This window comes from Anas platyrhynchos, chromosome 2 (assembly GCF_047663525.1).
Source record: "Anas platyrhynchos isolate ZD024472 breed Pekin duck chromosome 2, IASCAAS_PekinDuck_T2T, whole genome shotgun sequence".
NCBI classification, from domain to species: domain Eukaryota; kingdom Metazoa; phylum Chordata; class Aves; order Anseriformes; family Anatidae; genus Anas; species Anas platyrhynchos.
In genome coordinates this window covers 135667667-135686310 of record NC_092588.1, presented here as the reverse complement: position 1 = coordinate 135686310, position 18644 = coordinate 135667667, and the positions used below count along the sequence as shown (strand labels likewise).

At 38.4% G+C, this 18644-nt stretch overlaps 1 long non-coding RNA gene across 1 annotated transcript in view; it reads right to left on the bottom strand.

The window, feature by feature from the left end:
• Positions 1-481: 481 nt before the first annotated feature.
• Positions 482-18644, bottom strand: part of LOC140001609 (uncharacterized) — a 42212-nt gene continuing 24049 nt past the window's right edge. The window contains exon 2 of the long non-coding RNA XR_011807014.1: positions 482-2052. This is a non-coding gene — a long non-coding RNA (uncharacterized lncRNA). The remainder of the gene's footprint in view (positions 2053-18644) is intronic.

The following is an 18644-nucleotide window of genomic DNA, read 5'->3' as shown; positions in this document are numbered from 1 at the left end:
AGAGCAAGAGAAGACAGTTGGAGATCAGCACAGCAGGGCCAGAATTTTCTACACTGTCTGAGCCTGTTTACAAAGCAGTGTGAGTTAAAAATTGCCCTGTATGTGAAGTCCCATGCTAGCACACATATAGCCACTTTGCTGAATCTGAGGTTAGATTATATTTTCTAATATGTCCAATATTATAAAGTTAATGTGCTTAGGAACAGCCTTCATTGTATTTCACCTTTTGTATATATGTATGTCTGCAGAATGCTCTTTGTGTTATTAGGGTCCTGTTACTGAAGCATAAGGGTAGCTTGTGGATTCAGAAAACCTTTCAAACCCTTCAAAATAATTAAACTGGAATGCATGCCAGTGATTGCTTTTTTTTTTTGCTTTTTTTTTTCCTCTTTTTTTTGGGGGGTTATTATCAATATTAATGTCTAAATACATATAGAAAATACAGACTATATAGCACTCTCCTAACATTTTGTGTTTGGAAAAAAAAAAAAAAAAAAAAAAAAAAAAAGAAGTGCCTTTCAAATACATTACTTCAATAGTATTTCCCATCATTCTGCAATCAGGGTTATTCAGAAAGTACTAGATTTTCACCATTAATTTATACAGGCCATGTGTGGCTTCACAGCCCTATCAAATAACAGCGTGAGATGTTTGCCCTTACAGTGACTGAGCAGTTGGAGCTCACCACAGGTGAAAGTGCAGATGCATCTGCTCAGAGGTCCTGCCTGGTTTTCTGCTCCTGGCTGGGTTCATGGAAAGCAGGAAAAGAAGAGGAAACTCTCACATCATGAAAGACCTGTCTGCAAAATAACCTCTAGTGTGGCAGCAGGCTGTTATTCCTTCAGCTAAACTAAGATTACTTTAACCTCCCTGTCACCTCGTATTGTTTGGATTATGCCTGTTTTTATGCCAGTATTTATGTTGTCAGTTACCTTCAAGTTAAAGAACAAGTTGTTTGGCTTCCCACCAGTTTGTTATATGCAAAGCCTTGTTACGGGCAAAAGAAGCATGCCACATATGCAAAGTCAGTAATTTACTGGTGTTCTAATTACAGTCTTAACTGTCTCATTGAAAAGTCATTGTTAGCCCAGTTACAGTGACACTACACAGTTCAAATTGTGTAACACAGGTAAAATGACGTATGCATAAACTTTCTAGAACTTTCCTCCATCTCCAGTGTTCACCTTTCTACTGCCCCTCAGAGTCCTAAGGCTGATGGTGTCCATCACTACAAGGCACAAGGAGGGAGTTACCATGAGTCTTTAGTATCCCAAGCCCTTGGTTGTGATAAAGGCTTGCTTGTGATACAGGATTGCTTGTGATCACCAGGATCCTGATGTTGGTGTTGGCTTCTTCCCTTCTTCCTCCTCTGGGATTTGTCTGGGGCCTTTTTTCTGTTTGCTGGCATGCTACCTGCCTTGCTTCTTCTTTATCAGACTGTAAGTCCACGCTGTATCTTCATGTACTCTATATGGTGTGTTTGATGTAAATTGGATGATTCTTGGTTCTTATTGCTGCCCATAGGAATGGGTCACACAGTGCCCAAGGTTGCATTCATTTGATGACTAGCGACTGTCCCCAGTTTATAGCCCCCAGGACTCCCATATCTTCTTCTGCCTGTGCTTTTGAGGCCTCTGCCTTCATCCTATGCCTTCTCCCCTCTCTGCTGCATTTTCTTCTATGGTAATGAACAGAGAAATGTCTTGCTTTCACTATCTGTTAGTTACAAAACTTTAATACCTGGTGTTACACCACATAGTTGTTCCAAGCTAAGCAAAAGTTAAAACCAAGCAGGTAACAGTCCCATGGTCATTAGGTAACTACCATAACAAGCTGAAGCAAATTTCCAGCTGGGTCAAAACAAGTTCAGACAAACCCTAAGAGGCCCATACTGCTTGCTTGGTGCAAAGCTATGCCTGTTACAAGCAATGGCAACAACATATTTAGTGGATGGAAAGACTGCAGATATTTTTCCCTTTGCCTGGGCTCTAGCTGTTTTTCTGACTTTAGCTTCCAGTGAGATCCTGGGCAGGTTCCTTTGCCTTTCTGAGTCTGTAAAACGGAAATAAAATATATTGTTACCTTACTACAGCAAAATGAGAGGAATGTAGTAGAAATGAACTGATCATTATCATTTGTTCAAAGGAGAATCTCTGGTTAGGTAAAATGAAAGAAGTCAAATCTGAGGAATGAAATTGGTCTTGGAAAGATGCTAGGAGACTTAGGACAATCTGATCTGAATTCCTGTTGACAATCAAGTGAAAGAAATATTTGTTGTCACTCAGGTATGCATGCTGAGAAACACGAGCATGGTGGAATATCTTAAAGTGATCCATCCTATTTATATGTTCAATTTTTTTAAAACTGGGAACATAATCATCTACTCAAAATGGGAGGATCACCTTTTAGATACATAAACAGATAAAAAAATCATTTCATTATTAAAGTACTGAGAAAATTAAATTGTTCTCAGAGGCTAGATGAACATTGATAAAGCCTACTTATTCTGGACTAATCTTGTGGGGCAAAATACTCTCTAATGTGCACCAGAAGCAAAGATTATGAAGAGCATAACATATTGAAATCTAAATTAATCCTGCTTATTGACTGATAATATGCCCTGATCCTGGGGGAATATGCCTAATTTATTACATTTTAAATGATTTGGATTCCTTTAGGATGAGCAACTTCTCAATTTACTTTTCATTGGCTAACTGGTGAGGAAAAAAAGTCATTAAATGTGAATAGGGTTGGTTTTGTTTTAAAAAATTATTACCAAAAAATCACATTCAGCCAATGCAGTTTAGTCTGTATGCTTTTTCACTCTGCAAGGAAGGTAGAATATTTGGAGCACAGACTCTCAAAAAATCGAAAAAGAAAATAAGAAACGTTTCATTGTTTCCTAGCAGACAGTTATTGTCCCCTGAGTATTCCTCTGTTTCTGAAGCCACTCTTCCCAGAACACCTGCAGTACAGACTGGGAGAGTGGTGCTGGTACAGCTGAGGGATCTCTGCTCCCAACTTCTGTCACATTCAAAAAATATAAAAATGGGGAAAAAAATAAAATATTTTACTGTAAAGTCTTACAAGGCAACTTACCCAGGGGGTTACTTGATATAACCTCTGAGGCTGACCTAGTTTTCAGTAAGGGCTCTTGGCCCTGACTGTAGATTGGCACCCTACCATGTTTAACACTGTGCTCATAATACAGTCTAAGAAAGATACTTTGCTAGCTAAAAAAAAAAAAAAAAAAAAAAAAAAAAAAAAAAAGACAAAAAAAAAAAAAAAAAAAAAAAAAAACAGGAATGCCTCAATAAAAGGATAATAAAATAAAAGACAGAAATGCAATTCTTGACCTGGACAATCCTTCCACAAAGGTGTCATTCCTATCTGAACTTAGTCCTTCTCCTACTCCCTTTGTTCATTTCCCTTTCACAGAATCTTGAAGCCCCTCCTCAGCCCAGTCATCACAAGGTACCATCTCCCTACTTAATTGATGTGCTCATTGCATTTGTGTTGGACTGGGTCCCATCAGGTCTTTAAAGGGATGAGCATAAGTGACATAAACAGATTGTGCTGTGCATGAAAAAACAGTCTGTGTTGCAGTTGTATTTAAGTATCATTCAGTGATAACTTTATGCTCTCAGACATACATGAGGGATTTGAATGTTCAGCAGCATCCAGTTTAAGGATGCTAAGGACTTCTAAGTCTAATTTTCTATTTACCTAAAGGAATTATGCTCTTCTACCTTTGTTACAAGCCATCAGTTAAAAGAACAATGTGGCAACATTGGACAACTGCTTCGTACCTTTTTTTAGTCTTTGATAAAACTTTAATAGAAATCCTATGAAATGTAATCATCTCTTCTGTCACCTGCTTTACAGATTGCCTTCCATGTTCCCACTGGACTTGCGTATTGTTCCCTACTACTGCTTGGAAAACTATTATTAACTATTCAAGACAGCACAAACCCATGGATGGTCAGGAAAACTCTTTGTGAATTTGATTGCATCTCTTGCCTGGTAAGATGTGATCACTGTTATATTCACTGATATATATATATATATATATATGTATGTATGTATGTATGTATGTATATATGTATATATCAGTTTATAACATTACCTCCAAAGCTTGGGGGTTCTCTGGCAGATAGGGCTGGCCCAAGGGTTTACTCCTTCCCATTTCTGTGGCCAGAAATGATGGCGCAGTTCTGGGAACCCTGCCTGAAGAAGAAGCAACTTTCATCCTGAAGATTAATAGGGTTGTCTTTCACTCCAGGCCAGAGTTCATTTCTGCATCTTTTGGGGATTGAAAAGCAGAGGTTTCAAAGTGCTCAGCTATATATCACCTAAATCCTAGAGGAGTATTGATCAGATGGAAGGATATTCCACACATATTTTTTCTGCAACAAGCTCTATAATGTCTGTCAATTAAATGAGAAATATTTAAATTACAGCACTTGTGGGTGAACTCTGAAGAAAGGTGAATGCAGTGGCAAACAACTCATTCATTGGAACTGGTTGCTCAGAGAAGTGGTGGAGTCACTGTCCCTGGAGTTGAGGAAAATGTAGATGTGGTACTTAGGGATATGGTTTAGTGGGCAATATTGGTGGTAGGTGGATGGCTGGACTAGATGGCCTTAGAGATCTTTTCCAACCTTATTGATTCTATGACTCTGAATATTTTCTGTGACATACTGGCAGATCCATGGCCTACAGACCATCTTTGACTGTAGTCAGAGTTGCAGATGTTATGGAAAGAGACAGGCAAAAATGAGACAAAGCATGTCGTGATCCTTCTCTCAGTGTATCTTTTTGGCTTCTGGCACTGAGCAGTTCTCAGCCAGCACTCATATTCACAGGTTCATGGATATGGGTTTCTTCCTTCCATTAATTTGTCTGTTTTTCTGAACACATCAATACCCTAGTACCCTATAGTAATGAGTTCCATGAGTTAACTATAGATTGGGTACAATGATCAGTGCATTAAAATTTCTGAAATCAACGGTCATGGCTACAAAGCAGGTAAAGAAAGATGTATTTGTGCTCAACAATATGTCACATTATACATTAATGTAATTGTTTAAATTTTATCCACATGGCTAACATATAAGATAAAAAAATACTGTTATAAAGATGATATAAACTGCAAATATCTTAAAAAAGCTCAGACCTTCTTACTTTGTTTAGTAACATTGCATAAAGTTCATTTTCTTTCTTCTAAAAAACACAGTTTCATTAAATGCCTGAAAGTTCAGGAGTTCTGAAGTTCTGAACAGAGAGCTTCTGTTTATGTTAAAGATTCTGCAAGACAATAAAAAGAAATCTCTTTTGCAAGTGTTCACCAATTAGATTTTGACTTTGTAAAATGCAGATTGGGGATTTCAAATTCAGCCATTATGTTTCCTGCACAGAATATTTTACCTTTGACCTATTTAAAATAAAAAAAAAATCCCATATAAGCTTTCAAACATAAAAAGTACCATCGACTATCTCCAAATTTCATACAAAATCTAGGAGCACTCTATTAAAGACTTGCTGATAAGATGTTTAGTCATCATAAAGTGATTATAATAAAAGCTGTTGAGGTTTGGTGTCCAGGTTCCCCAAAATTCTTGTTTTGACAAATTATCTTTGCAGCACTTACATATCATAAACTATGTTTAAAATTAAATGCTCCAATTAAATCAACAACTTCAGTTTGCCCTCTGGGGTCATAAACAACCAAAAAGTGATGTGTTTTTCCTCTGTCCACAGTAAGAGGCTTAGAAGGAGAGAGGGAGCAACAATAAAGACTGTTGAAAGGCCTTTCTGATAAAAGCCCTGGTTGTAGTTTTGCACTGTTATATTCTGATTTGCAGCTCTGTGGTCTTTCTTACCAATTATTGGAAGCATTGCCAACAAAACAGAGGTTGCACAAGAACTTTTCCCACACTCATTTCTACTATTCTGGTTCAGAGAACCTCATTCTTCATTGCCTAGCTCAGTTGTGTCATGGAGCTGTGTTTTTACCACCCTCAAGGCAATTGCAAGATTTTCCCAGAGATTAAAGCACTTAGAAGCTTATTGTTTATTGGAGACCTACACTACAGAGTGCAGCAGAAAGGAGCATAACCCCAGCAAAAGGAGTAGATTCTGTTTCCAGAATAGCCTGACTGGTCCATCTACTGTCCTCAGTGATTATTATAGTGCAAAGATACTTTTATTAAACATAATGATATTAAATGGACCTGATGCGATTTAACACATTTATGAGAGTCTTTCATGTCTCACTGTAGGAGGCTGATATTTAAACCCTAGTCCTCGCTGAACCTGAAAGCATTAATAATCCCCTTCTCTTTGGCCCATATGCAGGCTCATTACAGTTGCTCTTTATAGTTATCTATTTTCTCTTAGGCCCTTATGCAGAGAAGAATCCCTATAGAGGAAAAAGCTTAAGCACTTGATTAACTTTAAATACATTGAAGTCACTGCTCAAAGTTAAGCAGGTGCTTAATGCTTCCCTGAATCAGGGCCTTACAGCCTAGTGTTTCTGTTTCTGTACTGGTTCAGAAAATAATGATCTGGGATTTGAGTCTTCTCTCAACTTCCTTGATACAAATCAGAAGGACTCCATTTAGACTAAAGAGCTTTGTTCATCTTTTCCTAGTATATTATAGAGCCATCCAGAAAATTGGGTGCCAAATATTACCAGTGCAGAATAGCAATTTAAATATACATGGCATTCACTTTTGTCAGTCAAAGAACATTCAAGGTATCTTCTGCAACACCGAGCCACTGGTGGAGCACCAGCAAAAAAAATAGAACCATAGAATCTTTTAGTTTGGAAAAGACCTTCGAGATCATCAAATCCAACTACCACCTTACACTACAAGTCCACTGCTAAATCATGTCCTTATTGCCACATTTACATGTCTCTTAAATATGTCCAGGAATAGTGACCCAACCACCTCTCTGGCAGACTGTTCCAATATCTAACCACCCTTTCCATGAAGAAATTCTTCCTAACATCCAGTCTAAACTCCCCTCATTCAGCTTGAAGATGTTTCCTTGCATCCTAAGACATCAGGATCAGGCTGAAGTGATCTTTCTCAGTGTGACTGCATTAATTGCCTTTAGCCAATTGTAAAGGGATGGGTAGAACAGGGCAACAAGATGTGTAGGCAGTGATGAGTACCAAATGCAGGATGTGGATGTCATGTGTCCTCCATGGATATCTTGATAGCCAGCCCTCCCTGTTAGCCAGCATGCGAATGAAAGACATGTGAAGACCTGCCTTCTATTTCCTCCTCTGGTTACTGTGATCCTCTCCCTCAAGAATAAGGACAGCCTTTATGATCCAAGGGCACAATACTTAAAATGCTGCTGAAATCCTCTTTTCCCCAACTATGTGCAATATAAATGCCAGGCAGAGCTCTTCCTAATAGCTTCTTAAATCTGGTTTCATGAAGGATGAGAAAGCTCTCTGGACATCAGAACTTGTTTAGATTTTCCCAGTTTTAAAAAAGTTCAAGTGCCTTGCTCTTAGAAAATGCAATTGTGAAGTCAGACTGGTCTCTGTGACACTCTGTGAGATAGTCAGTTGGCAGCTTTTTTCACCTGTGTTTCCTCTAAACAAAAAACAAACACCAAATTAAAACTGCAATTCCAGCAACAGATATTCTATCTACATCTACATCTACAGCCAACTGTGATTCCTCTATTGCTCTCAATCTTGCCTGCCATGAAGCAGTATCTGACCTTGCTAGACAAGATCTGATGGCCCAGGCCATAATCATGTACCTGCTGACAGTAATGTTTGCTTTGTCCAAGATTTTGCATATGTACTCCAGAGCTCCCATTGCCCTTCTACTTTGAAACTTCATGTTGATTTTTGTGTATGATGTGAATAGGATTTCAAGTATGTTTCATATATTTAAAGGGCAGATCCTTAGTATCAAGGCCAAATTCACAGGCAGTCTCAAATGGTAATGTTCGCAGTGAAGTTTAATGGGTTAATTAATGTTTTTTCATTCAGGAAAAAATTTCCAAATATTCCCTGAATGCACGTTAACCTACAGCATCCTTAACCACCGCCAAACAACACTGTCAACAGAGCCCTTCCTGCTAGAAGCTGACATCACTTATCTCTCAACAAACAGTAACTATGGACATCAACATGTAGGCTAAAAAAAAATTAAAAAAAAAAAAAAAAAAAAAAAAAAAAGCAGACTGGAGTAAAGTTCTTGGGATTGCCCTCAATCTCAGACTATTCACAGGACCAGGCAGGTACAATGCAGGTACTGCCTGCAGAGTCACAGGTTCAGTATAGGCTTTGACCCTGGGAGAAGAGAATACAGCATACAAAATGCAGAACTACCATTATCGCTGCCTATGCACAGCACATGTATCTCTTGAAGCCAGAAATAGTTAACTGGCATAGAATGAGCACATGCAGAGCTGGTAGATATGCCCAATTGAATGAATCAGTTTATATATTTTAATCCTTCTTAAACAGGTTTATCCTCCAAAGAGTTTCTCATTTCTTCTTCTTTTCCATGATTTAGCAGCCAGGAATCTTACAGCCCTACTGTGCTTAGAAGGGGGCTCTAATTTTTTATTTCTAACAAGGTTTCCAGCAGATTTTGAATGTCATACAAGTATTCTATTTGCACATTAGCTTCTTTCAGACTGAACACATCCAGAGCTAAATTATTCTTGAGAGCCATGCAGGCAAAGGAGCCATCACTTCCTGTTCTGTGGAAGGTAGTATCATTTGAGGGGAAGGTTTAACAGATGCTTTTCTTCTGAACACCTGCATCTGAGAAATATTTAAATATCTAGTTCTCTTTTTCACTGCTAAGGAGACTTTCATACACTTGTCATTGGGTGGAAGCCCTATAGCCACATGCGCTGTACAGGAATACTCCAAAAGTTTAAGTGCACATGATTTTGGAAGCTAAACTAAAAATGGCTGAACTTGGACTCCTGACTCTATAAATCTGGCAACTTTGAAAACCGTGGAGTCTATAAAACAACACCAAAGTGTTGTAGTGATCAGAGAAGACCATTGAGTCCCAAAACATCAAAAGGCAGTAGTTTTAGTTCTACTCCACTACAAAGCAAAGGGATTTATTAGAAACAAATATTCCCCCTACTTGTGTTGAATAAGATCCTATATGGATCTTAATAGAAATCTACCTATCTATTTTAGTGGGAGAGGACTGGGACCTACATGAAAATATTTCATATTATGCTCATAAATATACCTGTCCTGAAATAAATGTTTGTTTGTTTTTTGACAATGAATCTGTTCCCCCTTCAATAAAGAAGGCGAAAAAGCAAAATGTCACCTCTGTTATGATGTTCTTGACTTACTTTTGTCTTAGCTCTGTTCTCCTGCAATGGCTGTGTTTCAAATAGAACTTTCTTCTAACATGGGGTTAAGCTGAGGCAGGGGAAGTTTAGGCTTGACATCAGGAGGAAGTTCTTCACAGAGAGAGTGGTTGCACACTGGAACAGGCTCCCCAGGGAAGTGGTCACTGCACCGAGCCTGACTGAATTTAAGAAGAGATTGGACTGTGCGCTTAGTCACATGGTCTGAACTTTTGGGTAGACCTGTGCGGTGTCAAGAGTTGGACTTGATGATCCTTAAGGGTCCCTTCCAACTCAGGATATTCTATGATTCTATGATTCTATGATCTGTTCTCTGTGTGAGTGGGGCACATTGTGTCTCTGTCTCTCTTGTGCTAAGGTTCACGGGTCAGTCACCTGATTGATTACTAGCATTTCTCATCTGAGACAAAAGTCAGGAATCAATCAGTAAAGGTCTTCAGAACTTAACAGAAAACAAAGATAATATTACTTATTTTGAAACAAAGAGAATTTAAAATATAAGGCAGCATGTGTTGCACCACTTTGAGGCACAACCTGAGCATCAGCTGAACTAGTTAGTTCCCCTTGTTAACACTCACTAAAAGCTGCAACCCAGAGTATAGGCACAGGTCAACACATACCTACTAGAAGAAAGAAAAAAAAATCCACTCCTGATAAACATAGAGAGGCTGTAAATAGAAATCATTGAGAAGTCTGAGATCTATAATACTAGCAGATATGAGAATTGCTGTGAAATCCAAACAATCTGCCATGTAACAATATTTGTTATCTAGAGTTTTTAGACAGAAAAATGAAAAGGAAAAGCATTACAGCTGTCAGAACTATCAGAATTAGATTCATTAATTATTCTCGGTATCTCATGGAAGACACAGGATTGCTGCAATCCTGAGAAATAAATGGAATACTTATCCTTTAACCGTGCTTCAAGAGAAACCATTTTTAATGTGACGTTCTGTATCTGGTAATATTTTATATGTAAGCAGATTCAGTTTTCTGCACAGACATACAGCCTGCTACTGAAGAAGCAACAAATGCCAACAGAGATTATTTCAATCTGCAACTGGAAGCAAGGGTATAGTCTAACCCACGGCATGATGAGCTCATCATACTGAGGGAAATGAACACCATACAACACTACCTCATAAAAGCTTTTGATGGCATTTTTTCATCCAAGAACAACAAACAAAATATTGGCGTTATTTCTATCCTTTGTAGCATCGTCATCATTTAGCTCAAACACCATTATATCCATTAGATAACTGCATATCCAATGCCATACATAAATGGAAAGATGCAGGCCATATGCTGATTAGAAATTACTATATAGTAAGATCTGATGCTCATTTGTGCTGACATTTGCCATTTTCTTGCAAAGACAGCAATTATCCTTCTTTCCAAACAGAGATATTTTTGGTGTGACATTTGTCCATAAGGATTCGGTATGTTCCAGGAAATAATCTTGTCATGATATTAAACAAGTCTCCACTTAACATTAGGTTGGACATTATCAATCAGCTGAGACTATCATCAGTACAAGTTTTGAGACATCACAGGGATCATCACCAAAATATTACAACTGACTTACCTAGACATCTGATGAGACACAACAAATCCTACAATACAAGCAACCTTACTTAAGTGACACTTACTGCAAACCTCTAAAAAAGTATTTTTTGGGGAAAAAAACAAACAAACAAACATTCTACTTTGAGAAATTAGAAAAAAAAATAAAAACAAAACAAAAGCAAAAACAAAAAAAAAAAGCAGAAGAAAAACTAAGAATGTATTTTCAGACAAAGTTATCTAAGAATTATAACAAAACATTAAAATCTCTGTAGAAAGATTGATGGTAAAAAAATAATAGCAGCTCAAAAAGTAATTATGAGAAGATGAAAAGAAGACAGAAAATAAGAACACTTTCCCCTCCCTTCAGTCAAAACTATTCTCAGGTCTGGGTTTGTTAACAGTACCAGCAAAAGCTGGTCCTGTGGAACAGGGGATGTATATAAAGTAGAAGACATTAGATGAACCAAAAATCAAGTATGAAACATAATTCCCAAGCTTCTCATCTTCATCATGTCTGAATGTGTAACACTCCACTGATTCAGTCTGGATTTGATCTATTGGTTAAGCACCAGTGGCCTGCTGAGAAGAGAAATGTTAAGGGTAACAGATCCACTGCTCTTGGGTGGAATCCAGTTTACTCATTCAGATCTCGAACTTAATGAAATTTTGGTGTCTGGTGAGTCATTCTACATAGTATAATTAATTACTTTCACTCCCCATAGAGGTGACAGGAATGATAAATTTCCCAGAGGAGTGCAGATTAAGACCCTGTTTGATTAGGTTAGGCACTTCCCTCTTTCCTTTGACTTTGTGAGAATCAAGAAGCCTCAAAACTGATTCAGTCCAGTTAATTTAGAATTCTATTTCATATAGGAAATAACAACAATTTTAATGCCTCTGACCATTTCATTCACACCTAATGAAACAGAGTTCCAAGAGGCCTCTTCATAAGGCCTGAAGAGGAAAAATTTCTGCTTCATTAGGGTCTGCCTTTCACATACCCATCAGATGGTGAGAGCTCTGACACAGTGAGTGCCAACCAAACTGTTCTCAGCCTCGCTGAGTCTTCATTTCTTAGTCCCAAGAGATTTCTCTAGTTCCTAGGCCATGAGCTGGCAACTTGGACTCTCCATATCTCCTCCTAAAACTGGTAGATTGGATAGCAATATCACAAGACTGATTTTACTGGGACTTCAGCATGGGGAACAAGCTAGTCCCTCTTCATGGAACAACTTTTATTTTGTAATCAAAAACTACTGCAACATATAGAATAGAAATACTCTATATGCAGTATCTCTATATATACTATATGGAGAATAACAGTTGTCTCACATTCCACACTACAGCAGAAAACCCCAGTCAATCAATTCTCTGCTCTTCCCTGGAAAGTCCAGGAATGCGGCTTTGAAACTCTTCCCACAAAGATCATTCTTTGTCACAGTGGATGGTGGTTGTTATCAAATGCAAAAAAAAAAAAAAAAAAAAAAAAAAAAATCTCAAATAGGGCTTTGTGAAGCTTTAAGCATGAGGCAGCTACTTCAGGGTTATTAGATCTTTGACCCAATATTCAAGGGAGTTGCAAACAGGATATTAAAGTCAGTCACTTTTTTGTTTTGATAAAAAAATGAAAAAAAGACTAAGAAAGAACAATTTTTTTTTTATTTAAATCTTTTTTTTTTTTTTCCCTTGCCTTATCAGATATCTCTGTATCTGTTATAAGAGCAAGAGAAATTAGGAAAATTGCTTAGCTTAGACCTATTCTAGGGAAATCTGAACAATTTATTCAGAACTGTTGTTCATTATTAAACATTTACTATACAGAAGGAACTATTAAACTGTAGAACTGTCAAAACTTTGGGGAACAATATCTTCGGTTCTTCCATCATTAACTCTGCAAGTTGCATCCATTCTACAAATATAAATTAACTATTTCTAGAATATAAATTATCCATTTCTAGCTCACCTCTGGTGTGAAAAAGCATAAGTTACATCAACATCATTTCTAGGTATAGAAAAGTTCCCAGCTGTTGCTCTTTCCTTTGTTTTGCTTTCAGTAGCCATGCTTTGAGGAGGCAATGGAATCACATATTTGGCAGAGTAAAAGAATTCAACAGCTTATTTTTTAATTAGGGTTCAAAATTCTCTAATGTTACAAGTTTTGGAATAAATCCTTGCAACCTATATATTGCATTCAGATACACTTTTGGTTTTATTCTTCTTTTATTTATGTCTTTGTAGGTAAAGTAGTACAAATAGGTAATGAGGAGACACTTGAAAAGCCCTAAATGAATGTTACTATCTGATATTTGTCTAAAAAGGTGACTCAGTAACAGATGATTTGGAGGTGTGTTAGCATGATGCTGGTTTCCACTCCAAACTGAAAGTTTGGGTCTGAAACCACGCAAAATTACAGAGGTTAGAGGTTGTCTGAGATGTCCACAAAACATTCAGTTACTAAGTATGAAGAGCAGCTCCCTGTCCAGATTTATAGCATCCCCTGCTGTTTCAACAGCTCAACACTGAGATACACTCCAAAGGGAAATGGTGTCCCACATCTCTGGCTGACAGGGAAAAGTGAGGTAATGGAAAAAAGCAGCAAGAGAGAGTCTGACACTAAGAGCAAGAAAATGTTTTCACAAAGTGAACTTTCTGAACACAAAGGTTAGCTACACATGTTGACACAGAGTAGTCACAGTTGGGTGAATTAACAAGATGTCAGTGGTGGTTTGGCTCTGTAGAAAAAGGGAAATTCTAGTGGAAGCAGCATGCTCCATGTCCATCATGTGAAACCTTAGTAATATTGATAACATCTGACATTGCATAAGGCAACTGGAATAGATAGATTTAACTTTTTTTTTTTTTTTTTTTGAGTCCTCTGTGACATAGGAAAGTCATTAAAGCAGCTGGCACGCACAGAAAAATTTACAGGCCTGAACTACAGTCATTGAATGGATTTAAAATGTAACTGGTTCCAACAACTGCTTTGCAGGAAAATAGGATTCCAGTGCTCTCTAGCATTGGTGAGCATTGGACATCCTCATCTCCAAAGTCTGACTGCAATTTGTGGCATACTCTCAAATTCAAAAAGGATAACAGATTCAGTTCCTTTTGCTTTTACTGAGAATCCAGCCAGAGTAATCTGTCACTCAAGGCATACAGTAACACCAGACTATTAGAAGCTCAGTGTTAGAGAAGTGAAGAAATAGTGCTGGCATGGTCCTCATTGTCTTTCCTAGCAGCTGATGTATCATGGCAATTTTCATGTTGCGTAAATTCTGCCTCAGAAATATAAAAGACATTGGCAAGCAGAAGAAGTAAGCTCTGAAATGTACAGGGTTTTCAATCCTATTTCATGACAGCTGGAGCAATAACTTGTGTTCCCCTTCTATTTCCTTCTTTTCCTCTGTGGTACTCAAGTACATTATAAGCAGAGGTATTATTTATATGTAGCACAGGATCTTTTCTAATCCCCATGTATTAGTGAAGTTAACTACAGCTCACTCTGTACTGCTGTTTGCACAGCTGGATGTGTCAGATAGAATAAGTTCATCCTTTCTAAGATGAGCTTAAATCCGCAGCCTGCTAGTGTCTTTCCCATTTACACCAACCACCGTTTCACATTGTTCCCATAAGGGAGGCTGGTTTTAGTGAAGTCATGTTCTTGGCACAACCCTACAGGTGCATGAATGCTGATAAATCACCGTGGCACACTATCAGATCTGAGTGTTTATCTTCAAGTCACAGAATGTATCTAATTATGAGTAAAAAGTCATTGAGATTTGTATTACAAGACCTACAGCTAATGACTCATTGAAGGTACCTTGCATCCCCATGGTAAAAATAAGTGCCACTTTCAGTGACAAAAGAAATCAGTTTACAGGGTTACTCACAGATGTGTGGAATTAGAACATGGGCTTTGCTTGCATGAAAGAGACATTAGCTCCAGAAAGTTCAAAAGCTTTGCTTCCTACAACAAATACAAATCAGGGAAATTCAGGTTTGCCATCATGGGGCTGCTAACCATGACCACTGTTCTCCCTTACACAGGGTCAGATGAGATGGATGCTGAAGAAGAGAGCACATTGCTATGCTTTACAGAGTGCCATGCACACTGGGACTCAGCTCACAGATTAAGACAAATTCAGATGTCTGCAGGTAGCTGTCTACCTGTCTGCTGAGTCTGAGGTCTCACTGCACTCAGTGTAGACAGGTCAGGATCTCACATCAGCATCTCAAGGCTGGCTCAGCTGACAAGTCACTGCAGCAGGAATCAGTACCAAACTGGAAGTACATGGTGCCAACTGGGATGACCAGGATGCCTGCATGAAGGGTCGCATCTATTTCACACCACAGCATGCTGCTGCCCCAGAGAGGCAACCCATCTTTATTTTGGGACTCCTTTTATGGCTCTAAATTCCTCTAAGTCAGTTCCTCATACTTCAGGTTCTTCATCTTTTAGAAATCATTCTTTAGGCTGCACTGGCTGTCTTGACTTTATCACCATCAATTCTAATGAGAGTTTAGACACACAGTGCACATGCCAAATCCCATCTACTGACATTAAATGTCATAGGAAGCTGAATCCTGCCCTGTGGCATTTCATGCTGCAGGCATGCCATAACTGTATATTTTTAATTTTCCATTATCCATGAGCAGACTGGTTTGTGAAAAGGTTGCTTTACAGGTGAAGGCATATTGAAGCAGCCACCATTTGGAGAAAGCTGTGGTGCAACAGTCTAATTCTTTGATTTTGGCTCCGTAGGAGTTGGGACTATACTTCTCTAGGTCCCAAGTTGTATGTTTTTTCACTGCTTTACCCAAGAAAACAAAGTCCCTACAAAACCGAAGATGACAGAGAACACGGTTCAGAAACTGTAAAGGTGGGTCTTGTCTCAGTTAAGCTAGTAGTTATTGGCAGAGAAACAGGTGCATCTCATCCTAGCATGGATATCTAAAATAGAGCAAGTGACTCATGTCTCTGAAGTGCCCATTTCTCTTAATAGTTTCCAAACAGGTCACATACTGGAAGTCCACATGTGGATTTTTGAAGTTGTGCAAGGCTATTTGAACCCCAGTTTGGCTTTGTGAGAACCAGATCAAGGACAGAAGGTATACCATTACTGGTGTTTTTCTTCAACCACATTTTCTTTACCCCACCATTTCTCCATATAATGGAGAGGTAACAATAAGTCAAAGACGCATTTAAAATTGTATTTGCAATCTCAGGAGTGCTACCAAAACTTTGCTACTACCGCAAACAATAGTTCACAGGGGTGGTATCTGCCCAGTGTGCCATAGCATGGTGAGGATGACAGCCAAGACTATGCTGTAAGTTATTCTGTCTCATGTGCAGGATCCTACATGTACCACCATGGTCAGCTATTACCTGCACTGAGTCAGCTCTCTTAGCCATTATGCAGTGACATACCACTTAGTCATTATGCAAATTCAATATGCCCTTAGAAGTTCTTTCAAAATCAAAATTCCTTGCCTAGCTCAAGCAAAAAGTCTAAGTTTTCCATTTTCTTTCCCCGTCTTGATCCTTACCTTCACAGCTTCCTTGGCTTTCTTCTGTTGTATTCACATTAGTATCTCAATCCTTCTACCACTATGTGCATCTCTTCCCTGTTTTCTTGACAATTTTATATTGGACTTTATTGGGCGATGAAGCTGGTGAGGGGCCTGGAGAACAAGTCCTACGAGGAGCGGCTGAAGGAGCTGGGCTTGTTCAGCCTGGAGAAGAGGAGGCTCAGGGGCGACCTTATCACTCTCTACAGATACCTTAAAGGAGGCTGTAGAGAGGTGGGGGTTGGCCTGTTCTCCCACGTGCCTGGTGACAGGACGAAGGGGAATGGGCTTAAGTTGCGCCAGGGGAGTTTTAGGTTAGATGTTAGGAAGAACTTCTTTACTGAAAGGGTTGTTAGGCACTGGAACAGGCTGCCCAGGGAGGTGGTGGAGTCACCATCCCTGGAAGTCTTCAAAAGACGTTTAGATGTAGAGCTTAGGGATATGGTTTAATGGGGACTGTTAGTGTTAGGTTAGAGGTTGGACTCGATGATCTTGAGGTCTCTTCCAACCTAGGAATTCTGTGATTCTGTAATGTCCGAGGTTCCCAGAATGGCCACGCAAACTTCCAAAAGGACCATATCTACACTGCAAGACATTTTGCTGCATAGCATTAGCTAATTAAATACTAATTAGATTTAGATCTATAGCATCAACTCCTAACTAACTGTAATTTGGCAGATTTATTTTTTTTACTTAAACTGCTTTGACATAAATTCTTACCTCAGTGATTGCCCATAAGTATTTCAAAATGAGTTTCATGAAGGGAAAACATTTTAATTAGCTAAACCTTTCAGTGTAAGAAATATGAATAAAAATCTTAAATACTGAGCTTGGACACAAAAGTTACTTAGGACAAAGGTAAAATAAAGGTTTGGTGACATTTGCATTATAGCTGTGTGAGGTTTTTCATAGTTAATTTAGAAACAGGTATTCTTTTCACCCCCACCCACAGTATTTTCATATCCAGGATGAACACAGCTGGATTGGTAGCTAGATTTTTTTCCAGAGCAGGAGAAAAAAATTTCTTGGAGTGACTTCTTCAAGTATTTCATGCTCAGATTTTATTTATAATCAGGGATACACATAAAGTATTGTCACATTATTCTAGGGGAAACATATTAAATACCAACTAACTGTATCTATGCCAAAAAGCAACTTTATATTCTTTGTTGAGAGAGACAGACTAATTTTGGAGGTCTTCCTAAAAGAGATTTGATGACAGAGCAGAAATCAATGAGCCAATCGATATACAACCATCTTCACAAATAGTTAAAGAGGGAATTCTGGCAGTCCTTAAACAAACAACAGTACTCTCTACCTGGTAAGTAGTTAAAAAGCAAACTTACTTTACTTGTGAATGATTGATTTTAAAAAGTCTCTGGGTGTCTCAAAGGAAACTTGAGGAAGTCCAATAGTGTATGATCAGCAGAGAAGGGTAACTGAGAGGGGAGAGAAAACGGAGCTTCCAGCACAATGGAAGTAAATTGTTAGCCACCTCCTGTGATCTGTGAAGCTGGCAAGAGCTGAGAGAGAAGATCAAAAACATGCGATGAAGTGAGACGCTTTTGTGCTTGCATATATAAAGTGATGTCCACCGCAATACAGCTTCGTGGTTTTAAGGAAAAAAAATATATATATGTAAAAAGTAGCAGAGATACTGAATATTTATACTGAATACTGTGCTGTAGTGTATCTTGCAGAGCCTTACCTAAAACATGAAATCAAATTGGCCAGGTTTGGAGCATTGTGAATGTAGGTATCTGAATGCTGAATACTGATTGCTAGTGACAATATAGCTAGGTACTTAGAACAGTGGCACAAGATGTGTTGTATCAATAAATTCAGTCAGCAGTGAAGCAGGAGGAAGAGGGCATAAAAATAATACAGATTCAGAGATTCAAGCATGGGCAGAAAATAATAACTCAGTACTAAACGGAAACCAGTTCTAAAGGAATGTATGAGAAATCTGAAAGGTCACTCTACCAGATAAACTACCCAGGATGGAGACCTTGTTTTCTTAGGTTTTTATACCAAGATGAGAAAAATAAAGTCTTAATCCTGAACCAAAATTAACTGTGGCAGTAAAAGTACTGTTAATAATAGCAATCTTGATACAGGAGGAAAGATACAAT